This window comes from Athene cunicularia (genome assembly GCF_003259725.1).
Source record: "Athene cunicularia isolate RWA chromosome 2 unlocalized genomic scaffold, athCun1 chr2_part1, whole genome shotgun sequence".
In the NCBI taxonomy this organism is placed as follows: Eukaryota; Metazoa; Chordata; class Aves; order Strigiformes; family Strigidae; genus Athene; species Athene cunicularia.
In genome coordinates, this window is record NW_020799095.1 from 11,433,844 (window position 1) to 11,454,910 (window position 21,067).

Here is a 21,067-nt window from a genome sequence, read left to right on the forward strand (position 1 = left end):
AAAAAAAAAAAAAAAAAAAAGGGAAAAAGCACCCTCACAAAATGCCTATCCCCCCATTATTTTTATCTTTGACGAAAAAATTAAGTTGTCGAAGTAGAAATTCCCAGCAATATGCCTGAGTTTCTTTAAAATTTAAATATATGCCAATAAAAAAGTTATTTTTAATTAATTTCTGTCTATTCACAAAGAGCAGTATTTTCAAAAAGCATTAAATATCCGGAGCTTTTTTTTTAACAATTTTGTTGGGGGAAAAAAAAAAAGACACTACAATTCAAAGACAAAACACTATCTCACAGATCTGCTACAGCACTTTGAGTAAATGCCCAGTAAGCAAAAGAAATTTTAATCTTTACCTACAGTAAGATGAGGTAGGAATTATTGTACTTACCAGGAAGATCTGTCAAATATGCACCACCACCCTCCTCCCCACTGTATGTAACCTCCCTGTGAAGCTCAGCCCTCACTACTCTTCCTGCTTGGCAGCTGGAGATGCAGGTCAGAGCACCATACGCTGGAAAACTACCCTGCTAGAGCATCTGATGCTTGAGCCTGTAAAAAACCAGCCGAGCACATTGTCTTTTGCTGCGTTACTGGCCCATCTTATCAAACAGAGCTGAATTTCACGAGTCTCACTGAATGCAACGGTACAAAACAATATCCCTTGGTAATACAATGACCGAAGAAGTAAGATTATTTATCATTGTGCTTTGCAAAGGCAACTTCTTTGGAAACAGCAGGAGGCTTTCTCTATAAAAAAATCTTCCTTGATTGGCTCTTTGATATTAACAAAAGGCTCTATTCTATCCTCAGTGTGAGCACATAGTTTCCCTTAATGCTAAAAAAAGTTATGCATGCACACAGGAGAATTTTCACCATAATCTCTTGCCATAGCATCCTTTAGTTTCCACAGCTCTCCACCTATGGTCACATTCTGAAGAAAAAAATCACCCGACATGTTGAGAAGTTAAAGGCAGCCAGTGTATCTAAAGAATGGAAGTTCACAAAGCACGATGCTAAAGCTGATCAGCACCAGGGTCTGTGTCCAGTCAAATCCTCTCCCCAGTAAGTCACATTCTGTATTTATTCAGGAACACATGGACAGGAAACAGAAGTTTACAACTGGAGTCAGATTTGCATTTCATACACAAGTTGAAAACCCAGCCCTTGCACTGAATAAGCAGAAGAACTAGGGACCAGCTAATTTCTGCTTATTTTCAGAATGAAAGTGGTACATGTGTTTAAGGCAGGCTGGCTGTGCAGCAATTAGTTTCACCTTGTATAAATGTTTGCGTGTTGGGAGGATCTCACAACTACAACACTGCTACCCTGGTGAAAAGCTATGAAGGAATATTGGGGAACATTATGTTCAGGGAGCACATACAAGTCCACTTCCATCCTGCACAAATTTCCACACGACTTTTACTGCAATCATTTGTTTGTGATTCCACTGCTTTTTCCTCATGAAAAAAACCACATTCTTCTGTACATTTTCCAAATAAAGGGAGTTGTGGCTGAAATGCTGATTACCCAGAAGAAACCCTAACAAAAGCAAATGTCATAAATATAACTATACACTACACAATATATGCAGTTTCACTGAAAATGCAGCCCTGGCCACAACAACGGGAATGTCTTTAGAGTCCCATTACATATAGAAAGAATGAGATATTTATGAATGGGCAGTAGCTGCTTGTGCTCATTGCCCTGGGAGAAACATATATATTCATAACACCTAGTGGACTTGAATAAACTTCCACACGTTTACTTTGTTTCAGAATACACAAGCTACATCACAGTCCAGGATTTAAGGCTCATCCAAATCAGTGTCAGTTTTCATGGGAAGGAAAAAAAATAATCCATAGTCAGCTAATACGCGAATATATCCAAGTACATGCTCCATCCTGGAACACACTTTTGACAACTGTGTAATGAATCCTTGATTGAACATACTATTCAGTATGACTCAAAATCTGCTTTTCCTGGGGGTGTTTCCATGAATACACTCTCAATTACTAGATACTTATCAGAGACTACACTTACTCAGAATAATTCCTCTTCTATGAATAAGCACTCAAAAAAAAAAAAATCTTTTTTTTTTTTGGCCATTTCTTCATTTTTAAATTACCAGAAGCTAGAGACTTCAGTATTCACAGAAGAATTACACACTTTCTGCTGCACTGGAGATGCATAAAAATGTAAGAATCTTGAAAAAAAAACCAAAAACCTCAAAATGGACAGTCAGACTAGGAGATCAGTGGTCTGTTTAATGTAGTAACCTCCAGCCCTAACAGCAACTAGTACCACAGAGAAGGAAGGTACATCGTAATGCACAAGTACAGAATAACCTGCCCATAGTAAACTGCTGGGTTTTTCTTCCTATAACTATGCATTAAAACACTGGGGTGGGAGGGGGTGTTTATGCTAACTTCTGTTAACATGTATGTTCTAATCAACCATGTAAATGTCAGTTTTTCTTTTTGAATTTATGAATTTAGACTGAGATATTTAGTTGGCCACAAGATCTCAAAGTTAGTTATGTACTGAATAAAAAACTAAACCTGTTTCAATTGGTTATTTCCATTTATTGCCTTTCAATGTAGTTCTTTGTTCCTGTTAAAGCATGTGATTTATTTATACACACACCCCACATTGACTGCTCATCCTGTAATCTAAACTGGTTCTATGTCTTTCAGTACCTCATCACAAGGAATTTTTTCCAATGTCACAAATTGCTTCTGCCCATCCTGCAGTCCCTTGCTATTTTTACTGTATTTTCTTATGAGTAATGCAGAACTAAATGAAGAATTCCTATTATGAAGCATCATGATGTAAACCAGCAGTAACTACTAACAAGGAATTACTGCTATCCTGTTTAATTTTTTTTTTTTTTTTTTTTTTTTTTTTTTTTTTTTTTTTAAAGAGCCATACAAAAGCCTAACTTGATACCTTTTCTCCTACAGTAAATGTAGTTAATTTAATATTCAGAAACATGCAACTAGGTTAAATTATGTATTCAGAAGATTTTACTTGGATTTGTCAGATGCAAAATTTCATCTGCCATCACAGTGCCTATTCCCCAAGCTTTGCTAGATACCCCCTAAAGTCCCTCAAACTTCCTTCAAGTCATTTTGTATCACGCACAAACTCTACCACTTCTTTACTCATCTTTTGGGATTGCTATAGAACAGTAACATTAATAACACTCAGTCTACTACTCACATTCCTATATCTTCTCATTAATCTTCTCGCACATTCAAGTTTCCAAGCATCCAAGCAGCTCTAAGCACAACACGCACCCTAGAAGACAGTATAATCCTGAGTTACGCTTCACCACAACTCCTGAAGAAGGAACAGTTCTAGTAAGTCTGTCTCATGCTTCTCCATTCAATATTCTTAAATGTTTCTTATAGGGTAGCAGTTTGGGATGAGAACTTTTTGAAAGTCTAGGAAAAAAAGTTATACCCATTAATGTCTTCTAACACAAAATATCAGTCTGGTTTAGTTTTAGTTGTACCTGTTCATCATCCTTTAGTTACACCTGTACCTTCTTCATTGGACCCAGCTGTAGAAACACACGTAACAAGACAGATCTATTATAGTCTATCATCTTGTGTACTTTTCTTTACCTCCTCTTCCTAGAAGAATTCTTCTCTGAATGGAGGAAAGGGCCAGGGACATTTGTGATCCAACATACCCTTTCAACAGGCAGCAATATAACCAAGAAAGTAAGAGGTTATGCTTTGATATGAAGCATCAAATTCTCACAATATTTCACTAAGTCTGTCTGGCGGCTGCTGCTACCACCACCGACTGATATATTTTCTTTCCTCTCAGTCCTTAGTTGGGCAATCCAAGAATGGGACAACAATCAGCTTGAAATACTATATACCTGTGAAATTCATTCCTATTGTTGAAAAAGCATTTGTCCCAAAAGGCACTCTTCTAACCTCAGAAGCTTGCAAACAGCAAGACTTTAAAGAACTCACATGCATCCCACACAAAACCTGTATCCATTTAAATGTCAGCTCACAAATGTACCTAAGATGTACAAAGAAAGCACTTCCATTTCTGGGATTTTAGAAAGTTCTTTGGTATACTAGGCTGCAGTCAGCCTTCAGTAAGAAATTGCTCCAATGGGTCACACACGATTTTAAAGCAGCAAGTGCTACATTTAGACTCCATTCTCACTGCTTGTTTTTGTCTCTCTTTGAGGGGGGAATTTCTTCCATTTATTGAAAAACAGTTTGTCCTTGTTTGTTTCAGCTATTGTGTCTCCATCTAAAATCATCAGAACCACTGACTCAGAAATACTCCTATAAGAATCTTTTTTTCTGAAGCACAGTATCAGATGGTCATTTCTATCTTAAGAAACAGCTTTCTACAGCAAAAATAGCATTGATCTCTGTATCTATAAATATAGCATCTGAATACATCCAAAGAGGCAATATATTTCACCTTCCTAGTACTTATTATCAGCAAAAGCTTTAAAGTATCAGAACAGAGTAGGTAACAAACCACAAGCATTACTGAAACTGGGAAGCAAAGCAGTTCAATAACTTAAGATGTACACCATAAGATCATAAAACGCTTAAAAGAAGCAATTCTGAGTTGAATATTTTAGAAAAAGAAGGGAACATTATTTCTTTTCTAGAGAGGATCAATACAGTAAATGCTGGATGTAAAAGTGAGATGGACTGCAGGCATGTAGCTTCCTTTCTTCACTGGACTACCATCTCACAACTGTAGATTGTTTCTTCAGACTTCATTTAGTGAATTGCCAACTCTCTGCCAATTTCATAGTCTGCAGCTTTTGTTGTACTGCTACAACTTAACCATCACATCCTTCACTTAAAAATAAAGCAAGTTTCTCAGCCCTGTGACTGCAAAGTAAAAAATTTGAAAATACATGATTCTTATGAGCTCAAAAATCAGAAAACAAATAATAAAACAAAGATAGCCTTTGAATCTCAAATTAAACATTTCGGGAGACTAGAAGAACTGTATTTTTAATTGGCTGGTGAGTAAAAATAGGATTAATAAATAATCGAGAATAAGGAATTCTTCATGCATTTGACTCTTGAACATCATTAATATTTCTGCAGGAAAAACAATAGTTCCTTTTTCCTCCTATCTACTCAATACAAAATGTGAATTATTGAAGCACGCATGAATCTTCTGAAAGATGAACCTTAACCAAAAGCCTCTGTAAGTCTGCTTAATAACACTAGATAACAAATCGCTCACCAGGATGTGGATCAGCCTTTCCAGCTGCCCTCCCAGCAAGCTGTCCACTTCACAGGTCTGAAGTTGTTCAGGACAGAGATACCAATTCTTTACAGCCTGTTTTGTGAGGACATTGTAATATGGTTCTCATGAGATGGAGACAAGCAAACAGTTCACTTTTCTTCATAACTAACACAGGTTAAAAAATTAACCTCAAGTCCTCTGAAGAGTGTACAATTGAACAAACCATTTCAATTTTCATTACTCAAAGGCATTTCAGCATGAACCCATTCCTCTTCATAGAAAGCCTCAACTAAACATGCATTCAATCCCACCAGCATCAGCTGAGGCTTTGGGCTAACCATGAAGCACACCCCTAAGCACCACACTGAACATATGCTTCCTGAATGGGGCTTCACTCACTTTGTACATGGGAGATGCACACCCCTTGATCAAAACAGAAGAGTATGTATGCTACATGAATGGTAAGATAACAAAGATACTGAAACATTACGGAAATACCACAAGCAGAGTATATATGCTGAAGCAGGCAATGGTCAGTGTACTACCACAGGTTCTCTTACACACAGTGAGCAAGTCAGGCTTCTTGGGACACCTCCACGTAAAACCACACTCTGTATGACCAAGATCTTTGCTTGGTAGAAGTCTCACTCCTGTGCAAGCAACATCAACCATAGAAAAAAAGAACTGGCAACAAAATGGATGGATTAAACTGATCCAATTTTCAACCATCCTGGCCACAACTTCCCAGATAACAAAAATAGCAATGTTAGCATGATTTTTCTTTCTAACTTTTAAAAAACAAAACACTCCCAAATCCCCCAGTTGTCAGTTTTCAGCTAAACCCTAATATTACAGATGAACTCCCAACCACAATGAAACATCCTGACAGCATACCACAGGTTCCTTTAATGAAACAAACCAACAAAACAAAACAAAGACATAGCATTTCCAAATAAGTTTTCCATTAAAAAAGGGGAAAAGCATATTCCACCTCCATGGAGTCAGCTACACTAATTCAAGCTACAGAAACTGCTAAAAACTAACAAGATCCAGAGTCCTACAGAGCAGGTTAAGAGAGAAGGACAAAGTGAAAAAAACAACCACTAATGTGTCTGCAACAAATACAACTTGGATCATATTGCTTGGAAACAATCATCAAAAATGAAAGATATGATTTAAAAAGAAGAGCGTGTGTTACATCTACAAAGGTGTTTTTTCTTCCAAAGTAATAAAAATAGGCCTAATGTGATCCAGAACTGGAGGGTTTTTTTCTAAAAAAAAAACAACACCACCTTTTTTATGTTTTGTAAAATTAACCTTACTTTTACTTATCTCTAGTGCTGAGCAACAGTTCATGACTAGAACAGGTCTGATGTTCAAAGGCAGTTTTCACATTTTAGGACACTGACTTTGGCCTAATCGAAAGGAAAATGCTTCTTTCTGACATGATGAATTATCTTTTTGACATAACAGACAGGACTGTTGCTTCTCTCCAAGCTCAATCTTTATTTCATGGTCTTTTTTTAATCAAATTATTCCTGGTGGCGATACATCAAATGCTTAGAATTTCAATGAAACTGTCATTACAAAGGTTTTCAGGCTCCTGCAAATTTTCTCTGTTTGGTTTCTTCTACTTGTGGTTTAGTGTCAACGTTTCTCCGTAAGATTTTGCTGACTCTCCTGGGTAGCAACCAGTAAGGCTCAGCCTTCTTGGCAGCTCTGTAACTACAACCAGGCTGGGGTATGGGGGAGTCTGTCCCACATTTGCTGCTCTCCTGATTTCCCAGTGGTGAACACAGCCAGCTCTATGCTTGTAGTCTGATCATGGGTACCATCCAGGTTGTTTTGTATTTGTGAGAAACAGCCAGTGGGTGACTTTGTAGCAAGTTGAAAAAGTCAACAGGCAGTTAGCAGCTATGGGTTGATAATAAAACTACACACATACACATATAAATGCATTTAAACCATCTATAAATAGTTTCTATATTAGTTATGGTTATATACAATACATATTAGTTTATAGTTATATAAACCTTCTATATTAATAAATACATCCAAAATTTCAGACCCGCAGTATACATAAAAATATAATAATTTACAGTATTCTCTTATTACGTCTAATCACATTGATAGCCAAAAGAAGCCAATAAATACATACTAGGTATTTGATCCTTTAAAAATCACATTTCCAAATAATGGTACTTCCACTAATAGTCTCCATAACTTTATACATTTTTCTTCTTCTCAGAGCACTACTTCTCTTCCTTTAATGTAATATTACAGTTTATTCCATTTCAGTACCTGGAGCACTGACTATTTAAGAGTATTTTTCTGATAGCTCACCTCTTACACATATGCACTGTTCTGCAAAGAAATAAAGCCAGATCATGTTAAACCAGTTTTATGAAGCTACCATTTTAGAAAAACTATGAACAACTGAGAAAAATATGGTTGCATAATTTTTAACAAAACAGTATGGAACCTGATGCAAGGCATTAACAGTCCATAATGTTACTGAACAGGACTACAAGGGAGACACTTCACTTGCACTTGCTTGTCAGACGATGACTCTCTGCTACCGCAATACTTCATGTGCATACTTCCAAGGAAGACTCATGAACGCACAGGTTCATTAAGAGAATGAGAGAATCGATTGTAAAATGGAAAAGGCCGAGTGAGGTCATATTTCAAAGAGATGAATATGGTACACTCCATTATGTTGTAATCAGCCTCCCTCTTTCATCCTAAGAACTGTAATAGTCTATCCTAATTTTAAAGGGAAAAAAAAATTCTCACTGCCTGCATCGTACCTTCATCCCAAATACAGTGAGGAATTCAAATGTGCTGCAGGCAGTTTCCATTTACCATGGTCTTTGGAGCAGACGGTATTGATGTTGCTGACCATTTTTCTCCTTAATAAGAAAAACATTCAAATGCTACTAATATTGCTGCCTTGGCAAACCACATTTAATAGATGGGACTTGCCCTGTACATGACACATAGAACATCAATCAAGGCTGAATTTTATTTCAATTTATTATGGTTGCTGTCTAAATGAAAAAATGCTTATATCGTTAAAATGTCCTACAATATAAATGTGCAAATGATGTAATCACCCATTTTGTGAGAAAATTCTGATTTTGATTAAAAATATCTACAGTTGAACTTCTAAATATTTAATAAATGCAAAACCAAAAAACACAAGCATATCAAGAAACCACAGTAATTGGTATCGGGTGTAATATCATGGTTTTGTGCTTGATAGCTTTGATATTTAGAAGATGAGTTTATAAGGTACTCTTTTAAAATTATGAGCTGCCTTTTAGTTAAAATCATCCAGAATAAACTACTTTAATCTTGACTTCATTCAAGATTTTCAAGTTATCATTTATCACAGTTCTTTGCTTGCTATAGCCACCTGTCTCCAGACTCTGAACCTGGTGGCCTGCTAAGCAACTCTGGACACCACACAATCAAAGGGTAGAAAGCAGCACCTTATAAGAAAATGGGTAATACTCCATTTCATCACTGATGAGAGCGCACAAACCTGTCCCAGTTGTAAAGACAGAATTTAATGCTTGGCACAGTGATGCTGGCACATACAGCAACCAACTTTCCCAGGAGCTCGCAGTGGTGACGGACGGCTCTCCTAGCTGCTGCCTCCAGAACTGCACAAAACAATGCATGCAAGGTAGTGGCCGTGCTGCGGTGAGCACTACAGACTGCCAGGTCAACACAATGGTATTTAAACCTCATTAAACTGTCATATACTCTCTCTATATTATTAGCATACAATCACTATATAAATACACTGCTCTCCCCTTATAAACAGCTGGCTCTTTCTGCTGTGTTCATTTGGCAATGCTCAGAAGTCCAGAACCTAAACGTACCATAACACACCAAAGAACGATAAATGCTTACAACATTTCACTAGCATATAATAGGCCAGAAAAAACCCACAGAATAGTTTCCAACTAGAAAACATGTATCTGTAAGCAACTTCCTCTTGTTTTCCTTACTTGGACAAAAGTTATTTGAAATGGAGTTTGAACACAACAAGTAAGAAATTGAACTGCAAAAACCATCTCTCAGCACACAGAAGAAAACATGATGAGATGAACAGTTACTTATATAGTTGCACACTACATCACTTAGTGCTGCAGTTTGTCAGGTGACAACCTCTCATACACAAGTCTCAACATCTTTGATGAGAGTGAAGGCGACATGCAGGATTTTTGCCTTGCACTGCATTTTATCATAACCAAGAACCAAGGAGCAATTTGAACTTAGCCTGTTAAAAAAACCCAACGGATAAATAACTGGAAATGAAGGAAGTTCAGGGAAGCTACATGACAGATAAATGGGAATTTTATAACATTGCATATTGTAAAGTTTGCCAGAATGTGTTGAAAGAAGAGCCAGTTAAATCACATCCTGCTGCAGCTGTCCAACTTTATAGCTAAAATGTTCATATTAATTCCATTAAACAATTAGAAAAGGAAATCCAAAATATTATTACAAGTATGCTGGCTTGACACTGTCTTTCTTCCAGATTTAATAACAGATACAGTACTATCAACTTCAAAGGGTGATGAATTTATACAAATTGTGGGTATTCGGACCCTCAGGGCCACAGAGCAGTTGTCCTATGGAAATCCTACAAAATTTAAACTTTACTATCCATTTCTGATAGACATTTTAGAAAAGAAAGGAAGGATATTCCTTCTGATATTTAGGGGTTCTCAATTTAATTTTCTTGTCTGCCAGACTTCCCTTCATAATTCCAGACAAAGTAAATAATTTTCCTTACTCTAGTTTCTCGTCTTTAGAATGTAGAAGATCATTTAGGTACTCGAATCAAGCAAGGTTTAAACAAAGGGAAAAAAAAACAATCTTTTTCTTCTATATTCTTATTTTTTCCTCAGGTAGAAAGTCACTCAAAAGCTCAGTCTTCCAAAGGCTTGGACTGTATGCTGTTGTGTATCTTGAAATCAACAAAACACACTATTTATAAGTAACATGTTTTGTATGTTGCAGGTCTTAATGTCACTGGAGAGCTTTCCATTTCAAAACTACTGCTCTGTGATAAAATAAGATATAGAAGAATGAGCACTGAGGAAGTTAATAAACAAAATGCATTCATGGCCCATTACTTCAAATAACTTTACTATATAAATAGTCCACTCATAAAATAATGGCCTCAATTAACATTTAATTTTCACACAATGCACTTGTAATGTACTGCAGGGATTAAAAGTTCTGCATGAGTATCACTATTCCAGAAGTGCCACAACTTATAAGAGAAGTACCAACATATTTTCCACTTGATTAACAACAGTTCCTAGTCTTCCCCTGCCTTGCTTCTCTACTAGGCTTCCTTGTCCTCAAAGAATTAGAAGATTACTTACGACATGTAGGAGCTCCCAATCTGCTACCTGATGATGATCCTCAGTCTTGCTTTGAAAATTCATAAGAACACTAGTGCAGCACTACTACAGAGGACAAAGCTAAGAGGTCCCACTACCCTGGTAGCCTTGCGATTCTGTTCAGGAAGCAAGTGATGAGAATTCACTGTGTAAGTGCATGCTTCAATCCTTCTTACAACAAAGTAGAATGAAGCAACTTTTCTGGGACACCCTCATCAGCTAAAAAAAAAAAATAAAATAAAAATACCAGCACTGCCATTGCAGAGAACAAACACTTGAGGACAAGACCAAGGCAATAGTGGAAGAGTCTTTCTGACATTATGTGGGCATTCTGACAGCATCATGTACTACAAGGGCAGCTGTGATGCTTGTAACTCGATAGATCTAAATGTCGTGTGAAAGACCTCCCTTCACTCAGCCATCTTAGTGCTTTCCAAGCTAATGCATTCTCTTTTAGTGCAGAAAATTAAGAAGTTAACTGGGAAAGAGAGTATCTTTGTAATACGTAGTTGCTTTTATCCTGCAACACAATGACTGAGCATTGATGAGATGATAACTCGGTCAATTAATCAAACACCAACAAAACACATTCTAACAATGACCGTCGCATTCATGGTGTCATTTTAGGAACTGACTTCAGTACACACAGATATTTTTTTGTCCCGTGGGTTTGACCTGAATCCTAATGAAATTAACTGCTAGAAGAAACCAAGCCAGTACAAGCTACCAGCTTTCAGGGCATGCTGCAAAACCTGCTGAAAAAGCCAACAAATGCTTCCTCTAGAAGCCAGAAAGAGGAAGGCCAGAAAGCTCCTGGAAATCTAAAATGGACCTTACTGTGTTTTGATGGTGAAGTGATGGATTAAAAAAAAAATATTAAGACTTAGCATAAGACAGAGACCTAAATATAAAACCCTGCCAACACCTATTCCCCTCTAAGTGTGTTTAAGGTCATTTTAGGATTTCTGCCTGTGGGGTCGTCTAAGGCATAAAAAAAACTAATTCAAGTAAAATGAAATATACAAAAAAATAAAACTGCTTTTCAGCTCTTATTTTCCTCACAAGTATTGTCTTATTTTAAATTTGTTAATACATTATGTTAGCAGTTGTCCCTAATAAGCCCTGCATACATCCAAGAAAACTGCATACACTGACAAAGATGCTTCTAGTTTTGCACAACACATGGGTTTTTTATATGATATGTTCTCTCTTGAAAACTACTCCCTCACAAAATGAAAATTCAGCAGAATCTCTAATAGCTTTCATATTTCAGTCTAATAGGTAGCGTGGCATTGCACTGCCACCCACCTTTGCTACAATATTGCACAGCACATTTAACAGACATTTGCTTCCTTCACACAGTCCTTATGTGCAGCTTCTGCAGGACCTTAGTATTAACATTTAACAGAGTCTATGAGCATAAAGCACATTTATGAACACCTGCTAGAACATTTTATTTGCCTTAAGAGTTTTATTACAACTGTTAAATTTTCTTGCTATGCTTTATGGGCCAAATCCTGGTCCAGTTTTAGCCTAAACTCCCATTGACTTCAACAGGAAGCAGATTTGATTGGGTTTCCATACAAATTCAATATAGCTTTAAACAAAATGGGATCGCTGGTAAGCACAATATTGAACAGAAAAAGCCAGTGCCTGGCTGTTCTAAACAAAACCACTGTATTCAGCCTTCAAAGAGAATTAAAAATAAAAATAAAAAAATAAACTCCACAACCGCAAATCTCTAACCTTCATGCTGCATTACCAAAACCTCACTGTCTGAGGCTGGAAGTACAAGGCATACAGGTATCCCATCTGAAAAAGCCTTTGTCCTCCATGCCTTGGTGGGATATTCTACCATCAATCGCTCCCTCTCAGATCACTCACTGATGCTCCTGTCACCAAGTCTTTGTCCTCTGTATCAAAGCCACCAAAGGCCAGAATCTGACCATTGCAGCATCGATCTCCTCTAACACATCCAGACAGTCATGGCCCTCCACAACAACACAAGACAGCCTGGAACAAAGTGCACAGAGCCAGAAGGTTCAGAATAAGGGAACAGTCCAAGGAAGATGTTGCAGAGGAAGCCAAGCCAAGCCTGTCTGGTCTGAAAGTGTTCTCTAATACAACTGTTTCTCTTTGACAGTTTTACCATCATTACTGGAGATGTCTGAAATACCCCCATGAGACTGAATGTAACTACATACAAGTGAGCAACACAGCTTCTCACATCTTAAAAACAGATAACAACAGAGGACTCCAGAAAGTCTGCTTGGAACTCCTCTAAGAAGATTTAACCTCATCTGAATAAACATTTCTTTGACCATCACCACAGAAAGATCTAAAATAGTAAGATAGACAGCTAGTAAACAGTAGACAATATGGCAACACCACTTCTGTTTCACAAAAGCCTGACAGTAAATGCTTGATTCAATGCTTACTATTAAGCCCCCAAAAATCTAAACAATTATAAAAATGAAATTATAGACACAATGATGAATGGTGACAGATGAAATGTTAACAGATCTAGCACTATACACAAAAATCATTGATTTTCTCTGATTACTACTTAGGTGATCAGAGTGTATGAGATCCTAGCTGCCTGCTTGCTCTAGATTTTATTAATGCTCCAATATCAGACACCCAATTTGGAAATCAATGCTTACTTCATCATTTTTCTCTGAAGGATCCTATTATTCACAATTGATTTAACAGAAATGAAAGGCTTACCATTAACAAGACCCAGCTGCTGACACTTCTTAGATGAATTATTGAACTTCTAAAAGCAAATTAACTTAACCATCACCAAGACTTATTGTGTGATGTTCCTCATACCAAAGTCAGTGTATTTATAATTAAAAAACCAAGTAGTAGAAAGTAGCTTCTTTGCCACCTCCTTAAACGCCCACCATATACACCAAGTAAAAATTCAGATTTGCAAAGATACAAATAGTTATGCACCAAATCCAACCAGCAGGAGCTTAGTGACCAACTGCCTTTTAAAGCCCTTAATCTTCATCTTCTTTCTAAAACTCAAAGATACAGGTTATTTTAGGCTTCAGAAAAAGGAAATCCAATTATGGCAAGTTACATCTTTTGCCAATGAGATTACTACAGTCAAAGACCCCTAGAGCTGTCTGAGCCCTGCCAAAAAGCCTACAGAAGACAATTATTAATTCCCTTTAGGTACAAAGTGAAGATCCATCTTACAAATTGAGAAAAAAGTAGCAAATATCAGGCAATTGCAAGTAGAAGTAATACTACAAATCCATCCCAAAATCAGTGTAAGCGTACAAAGCAGGAGGCCTATGTACAGAATCTGCCATCTGAGCTAAGGGGCTATCCACTCAGAACATAAATCCACCATGCTCATAATCCTAAAAAGGATTATGCATTGTCCAAAGTGAATTCAGTTCCTCATATAAGAGCTTTTGTTCTGCAGACTACCTGATCCAAAGTTCAGTACCAAGAAAGAACAGATTTGGAAGGGCAGTCTACCAGACCAGCATCTGTGTTGTAATCCTATGAATTATCAACTTCAGCCTCAAACATGTTTTCCCTATGCATTCCCTAGCAGATACACTGCTAATAAATGCTCTTAGTGAATCATCATTGATAAGTGGTGATAAAAATCTTGAGTGTCAACAGTATAACACCACCCAGCTGCACTGGTCTACAAACAACTCACTGTCAAACACAACAAAGAGTTGTGCTAAGCAATATGCTATCATTAGCCCATGGGCAAGAAGGACCACAGCCATCTAGTCCATCAGTAACAACCATTCAGCTATCAAAATTAGTGAATATTTCAGGTCTTATTAGACTTCTTGCTAATCTGTACTATGTGACTGAATATGCTTTCAAAATGTTGTAATGGTTAGCATTCATCATACTTGCAGGGCTCAGCTTGATTATACTTAACCTCTGTAACTGTTTTGAAGACTTCAGCTCAAGACCAAGTTGAAACTCCACATGCAATACACTCAGAAAGTCTTCCGGATTAGTAACACAAATTTCTGCCTTTCTTTTATGGTGAGATGATGAGATGAAATACCTGTTCCATCCTTTTCACACAAGCTGAAAGTCAACAAATGCCCCAAATCACCAGAACTACTTCTCAAAGCCCTCAGTAGATATGACTGCTTGCACACTGCTGGAGGCAAAACATCTGAGCCTTTTTTACTAGGGTTAGTGTCAAGGAAGATACTCTTAGAGCAAACCAATCTCTTCTTGAGCACTGTATTCCTCCTTCCCAAACTCCTCCATCTGTTTTAACCACTATCTTACTGGAACTAACTTTAAAAAATTTGCTTACATTGCACAAAGTATAAAACTTGAGGAAAATGAGGAGGAGCCTGACAGAGCCTCCAGGCTCTTCAGTCTTACTGTCATAGGAAAACAGGCCAAAATCATGACATTATGATTACGCTGAAAACATTTAGTTACACAAATTTGTCAATCTACCTCTCCTTTGTAGAGTGACACTTTTGAAATGGAGGCTGGCTGGCCATAACCAAAGTCTGGTTAAATTCGACAGCTGCATAAAACACATCTCAGCAAGTAGGTCATAATAACTTTTCAAAAAAAGACATGGACATTGGCAGATTTCCTGCCTTTCTTGCACTAATTTTTTCCAGTATTTCCTACATTGTGAAATACCTCTTAATTCTATAAAGGCAGAGCAGATTGCAAAAGTGGTCCTAGTGGTTCCAATGGGAGTAACGTGGTCAGGATCTGGCATTCAGCAAAGTTTCCATTTCTACATAGGCTTCATTTATTTTTCAGTTTAAAAATAAGACCATATTTTGGCATGTAACTAGAGCTGCTCCTACAACGCAAAAGAAATAACACTGCTGGCAAGACTCGAAGCTGTTCTGAGACAAAACTGCATTGGCAGAACTTTTAGAAAACTTTTTTGACTAAAGGCAGAATTCAACACCAGCATAAACGGCAGAAACTTCATGGAAATCAATCATGTTACCCATGCTTACTGTACTGCAGATCTGAATCCACATTAAGTTTATAAAATGCAAATATATTTAGCTGACATGGAATTTCAATTCTGTTGAACCAATTCTGTTTATTTCTATATGTATATAGTAACTTAGCATCGACTTGTATGATCTTTCTTCTCTGAATGCTGGTTTTGCTCATACACAAATGCTACCATGCCCTTCATTAAATCACATGACCATGCTACACAGAGATTTTTTTAATGTAACAGTTATCCAATTCAGGTGCCCAATAGTTAGAATATGATTAAATTACAGTTGCAAGTTCGATATTCCTGCATCAGTTACAGACACAGAAGAAAATAACATAAATCTGATGTTTCACAAGTTCTGAGGGTTTGATTTTGCAACCTGCTTTCTAAAATACCTTTTTTGCACGTCATACTAAAGGGTTTTTTTTTTAGAGCATGAATAAGTTAACCAATGCACAGCAGTGATCCTTCAACACAGATCACAGCAAGATTTGATTCTTAACTTCACTATAGCACAGACAACCATGAAAGTATTCAGGTACTTGAACATAGGTGCCCATGCCCTTGGATATCCAGGATATAAGCTGGATGATCAATATGACAGAGAACTTACTAGGAAATTCGCACCATTTTAGAGCAGCTGTTGAAAGCAACTGAACTGAGTACTTCTTGACAGAGAGAAAGTTATTTGATACAGGTATCAGGCTGCTGCGGTAAGCTTACGGGTTTGAGGAAAGGGTCACAGTAAGGCCCTCTTTTCACCTCTTTCCTGGGAAATGCAGACTGTTCTTACTTATTGTGAAAGCAGAGTGAGCAACAGAAGCATTAAGTCAGCTACTGCAGGCTGGCTTCAACAGATACACAGAAGCTCAGTAACCAAAAACCTAGCATTTTCCAACAGGCACTGTTCCTCCCCTTCTTTAGTAGCTGTGTGACCCCAACTTTATGATTTTAGCAAGGTGATAACTTTTTCCTAATCAACACAGGTTAGAGAAGAGAAACTGATTTTTAAACTTGTATAACTTATCAGATTCTCAACAGAATTCCATTGTTTAGAAAAGAAAAAGCATTGAGATGGCTTAAGAATTACCATCTTGCCAAATATCAATATCTTCTGCAAACAAAGGAGGTGTCAGATTGTTTCAAAGAAAAAGCAATACAGAGCTTAAATACTTAAGTATTTCTAAAGTCAAGTTCTAAGCACAGGTTACTTACCCTATGGTCGATTTAGCCTTAAATGCAGTTGTTTCAGTTACTGAACTGAAAAAGCTTCAGTGTTTTATTAAAAAAAAAAAAAAAAAAAAAAAAAAAAAAAAAAAAGGTGCGCTTTAACTTGTTATACTGTTACCAAAGATAAAAATTACAAAGAAATTTAGATTTAGAAATTTAGAAATTTTGGATTTACATGCCTTCAGATTCTTAAGAATTTGTATCCAGTGTATCATACTGCATAAACTGCTTCAAATAACTCAGTTAAGCACATTTGCAACATTTCATTGTAAAAGTCAGGCTGCCTACACATAAGGCATCTTTTCAATAAAATGTAACACTTATTTTAGATGTTTATTGACTTGAAACAATTCAACAAACAGGAAGAAATATAAAAGGTGATGATTATATGTCCAGACCACAAATTAATATGATTAATTTGACCATCAATGTGACTAATACATTGACCCGATATGTAGTGTTAGAGCTTCAAATAAACATAATATGTAGCTGCTTTAGGACTGAAATTCTACCCAGAGTCCTCACTGAGCATAAATTACACACTCTTCAGTGTAGTATGCCTAAGAACTGGTGTCACAAATATCATCATATCTTCAGGAATTTAAGGCCAATTTCCTACTCAGTATAGGATAATCATCTTTTTATTTCCACAGTGGAAATAACGTACTTCAGGTGTTTCAGAAAGACTTTGACGTTACTAAAACAAGCAGCCTCTTTCTTTCCATAACTTACCAAGTCTAACAGAGGCACATTTTTATTTAGGCTAAATTATGCCTTATAGGATACACTTATGAGGAAGAAAGGAGGACATGCAACTGGCATTTGAGACATATTGCCAGTGCAAAGCTGCCAAAAGCACACAGCAGGGAGCATGTTTTGGCTATCATGAGCAGAATAAGCATGCACTCCTTAACCACTGCCAGCTGGCATTTGTTTCCAAATACAGAATGCTCACTAGGCAGTTTGGAGACTGGACATACTCCTAACCTTAAACTATGCTCCCATAAAAATGCACTGCTGAGATACCTCATTAACCATGCCTGTCTCCTAGTTTACTGCCAAATGAGAAAGACTGAATGACACAGAAAAATCATACATTTCTCCCTATGCACAAAAAAGTACTTAATGTATATCCTAACATATTCTAGTGCTTACAGCAAGAGAGAGATTTTAAGAGTGTTGGAAGAAGCTTCTGCCAACATCTCAAGGAGCAGAAACACTGTCACTATTCCATTATACACAGAGAGAAAAAGTGAAATCCAGAGTACCAAGAAAACATAGCAATGAACAGCAAGAGTGGCTGGCACAGTGATTATAAACTACACAATCATGTTTAATACAACCTCTAGCAATCCTCACAACAGAGATGCTCCCTGCTTTATATGGTTGGGCAGATTTGTGGGTAGAAGATTAATGTCCCCCTCCATCTGCTAATGACTATATAGGTCCCCTGGGCTCTGCACCAAGGGTACTTTGCCCTTAGGATGAAACAAGAAATGGGAATTTGTGTTCATTTCTACGTGCACCTACTATTTCCAGCAACACTCCCAATTGCTAAATGTGTATTATTTCAACTTTATCTACCAAAAACATATTTTATCACGGTAGTTCAACTGTGATTCCAATTAGATTTTCAAAGAGATCACTTAAAAGGAGAACAAACCAACAGAGGGGCACTTTTCACTTTTAAAATGCTTACCTGACATAGCCTGTATCGGTATTTTCCCTGTAAGTGCTCTATTCGTTAACTTTTCACTACATTTTCAAAGTGACTCCACTCTTTTGGATTTCCCTTTCTCCATCACTGATAGCCTGCTGTCATGGACCAAGCAACTCTGAAGGAACAAATGTACCAGAGACTGCCATGCAAAGAAGAGGGCTCCAATTAAAATCTTTGTTTCCTTCAGGGAATTCTGTGAGTGGATTTTAACTTACCCCCGTAACTGTACCTTTGCTCCTGAGAGCTGGAGGCAAGTCAGAGGGAGCTTGACACCAGGGCAGTCTTCATGGACCTAAGCCAGTTTGACATCCTGGAAGAAAAAGGAGAAAGAGCAGTTAGAGGGAAATTTTGAAAGCAAACATACTGCTCAGAACAATGATACTCCAAGCAAAATCAGAGAAGACCTTAATGCCATCTCCAATACCCACAAACAAGAAATCAAAATCAGAGCATTGCTTCACTAAAGTCACAGAATGCACATGTCTCAGGTTTGTGACATGCTTTGTTTCTTCCTCTTCCCACTGAATACCCCTATCAGTTGCAACACTGGCCTTTTCCTCAGTTCCAGCACAAGGAAGAAATTGGTGTCCATGCCAAAAATTTCCTTTGAGCACCCAATGGAATTCCAGGGCTGGTCAACTGTGTTCACACTAACACTAAGCACACACAATTAACTTCCCCCAGTATACCCAACTTAACTTTGGAAGGAAAGAAAAAGCTGAAATACCTTTCCAGCTGAACCATCAACACAAGAAAAGTCTACCCTCTTTTTAAAAAAGGATAATATGATTTCAGTAACGTGACCTCTACCAATCCTTTTGATCCAACTAGACACGGTTTCTGTCAAACCACTCCTGCCCAACAAGAAAAGCAGGACAAGAAAGAAAGAAGCCAAGAGAGAAAAGGAAAAAAAAAAAAAGGAATTGCTCTGTACTGCCCTTTTTCATCTTCCACAGAGAATTGTCTGGTCTCAGACAGACTCTACCAGAGTGCAGAAACTGCAGCCACAAAAGACAATTCGTATTTCTCTCTCACATCAGCAGCACTATAAAACAATGAGTGTTAAACTAACAAAGTGCTCTGCCTGTCCAGCCCTTAGTACTCCTAATATTACTTCAAAAACACTTCTCTACTGGCTTCCCAAATCAGGGAATACTCTAAATCAAAGATATACACTTAACATTGTTAAAATTGGTTGTAAAATCCAACCAAAAAACCCAGACCGATTTTGTATAAAACAGCAGATCTATCAGCAAAGCTATTCCTGCATCACAATCTTGTTAGAACCAGCAGAGCTGCTCCCACATTTCTGATGTGAATCTGGTGATAGCTGGCCTTTTTCTTAAACTTCCTCAATAACAAAGCATGCATTTCAGCTTTCATTTAAAAATTAAAGAAATCATCTTTCCCTTTTATATATGTACAATGCTGGAAAACACAACCCAAGTATGATTTAAACACACAGAGCAGCTAAAAAGCATTCAAAATTGCTAATATCTCCTGATTACTAAGTCACTCTCAGATCCTTTTGGAAGCCTTAGAGTTTAGAAGCTTGTATCTCAGTGCTAAAAAACCTTAAATATATACTGTTAACACTATTAAAGACAAAAGCATAACTCAATGAAGGTAAGGGCCAAAGCAAAAACTGCAGCTTCCCTGTTGGGTGTACAAGATTACATATCTCCTGCCCAACAGCCTGCTCTCCTTAACGTGTCTCCTCACTTCTCATCCCATGACCTGTACAGGTAGGCAGCCCCTGGAAAGAAAAGTCACTGAAGTCTATGCATCCTACAAAGCGCTGACAGCAATCATTCAAGCTTTTATACAAGCCCATTGTACCTCTGCAGAAAGACCACACTCAATCTGGCCCACAGAGAAAATACAGCAGCCTAGATTGATGGTATCTACTTACACTGATGCTGCTTATATATATTCTGTCTCCAACAGTCTTTCTGGAAAGCTGAATAAGAGTCTTAACTTTTAAACCTGAATCACATCTAGCACATTTAACTCAAGTACTGGTAAGAGGCATTTAACATCATCTGCAAAAAAACCCAAAACCATAATTAGGTTGAGGGGGTGGGCAGGTGGGGTACTGTGGATACATTCCTCTCTCCTTCTCCCACAGGCAAGCATGTATGCACACAGACATACAGGACAGCACAAACTTATTCTCCACTACCAAACTTCCCAATTTGAACATACAGGCATCAGTATATAAAGTTCATGTTATTTCAGTGAGATACTGCTTGACTGAATAATGCTGGCAGAATTACAATCCACATAACAGATTATTTGGTCATCACTAACTCAAGGAAAAACTGAAGGCCAAATCTACAGGGATTTCTGGTGATGTCATTACAGCCTCACACAGATGCCCAAGACAAGAAATGCTGATATTTTGTCTGCCTTAGCACAAAGTTAGTTATGAAAAATATGAAAAGACTCTTTGAGAAAAACACC

The 21,067-nt window shown here is 37.4% G+C and overlaps 1 protein-coding gene across 2 annotated transcripts in view; it reads right to left on the reverse strand.

Moving 5' to 3' along the window:
* The window catches only part of RARB (retinoic acid receptor beta), a 316,231-nt gene extending 297,315 nt beyond the window's left edge, over nucleotides 1-18,916 (reverse strand). Inside the window, exon 1 of one of the 2 annotated variants that reach the window (XM_026842513.1) lies at nucleotides 18,834-18,916. The gene's annotated coding sequence lies outside the window, so the exon portion shown is untranslated. Of the gene's footprint in view, nucleotides 1-18,819 lie in introns of both variants that reach the window. The other variant, XM_026842512.1, reaches the window with a different exon arrangement.
* Nucleotides 18,917-21,067: the final 2,151 nt, after the last annotated feature.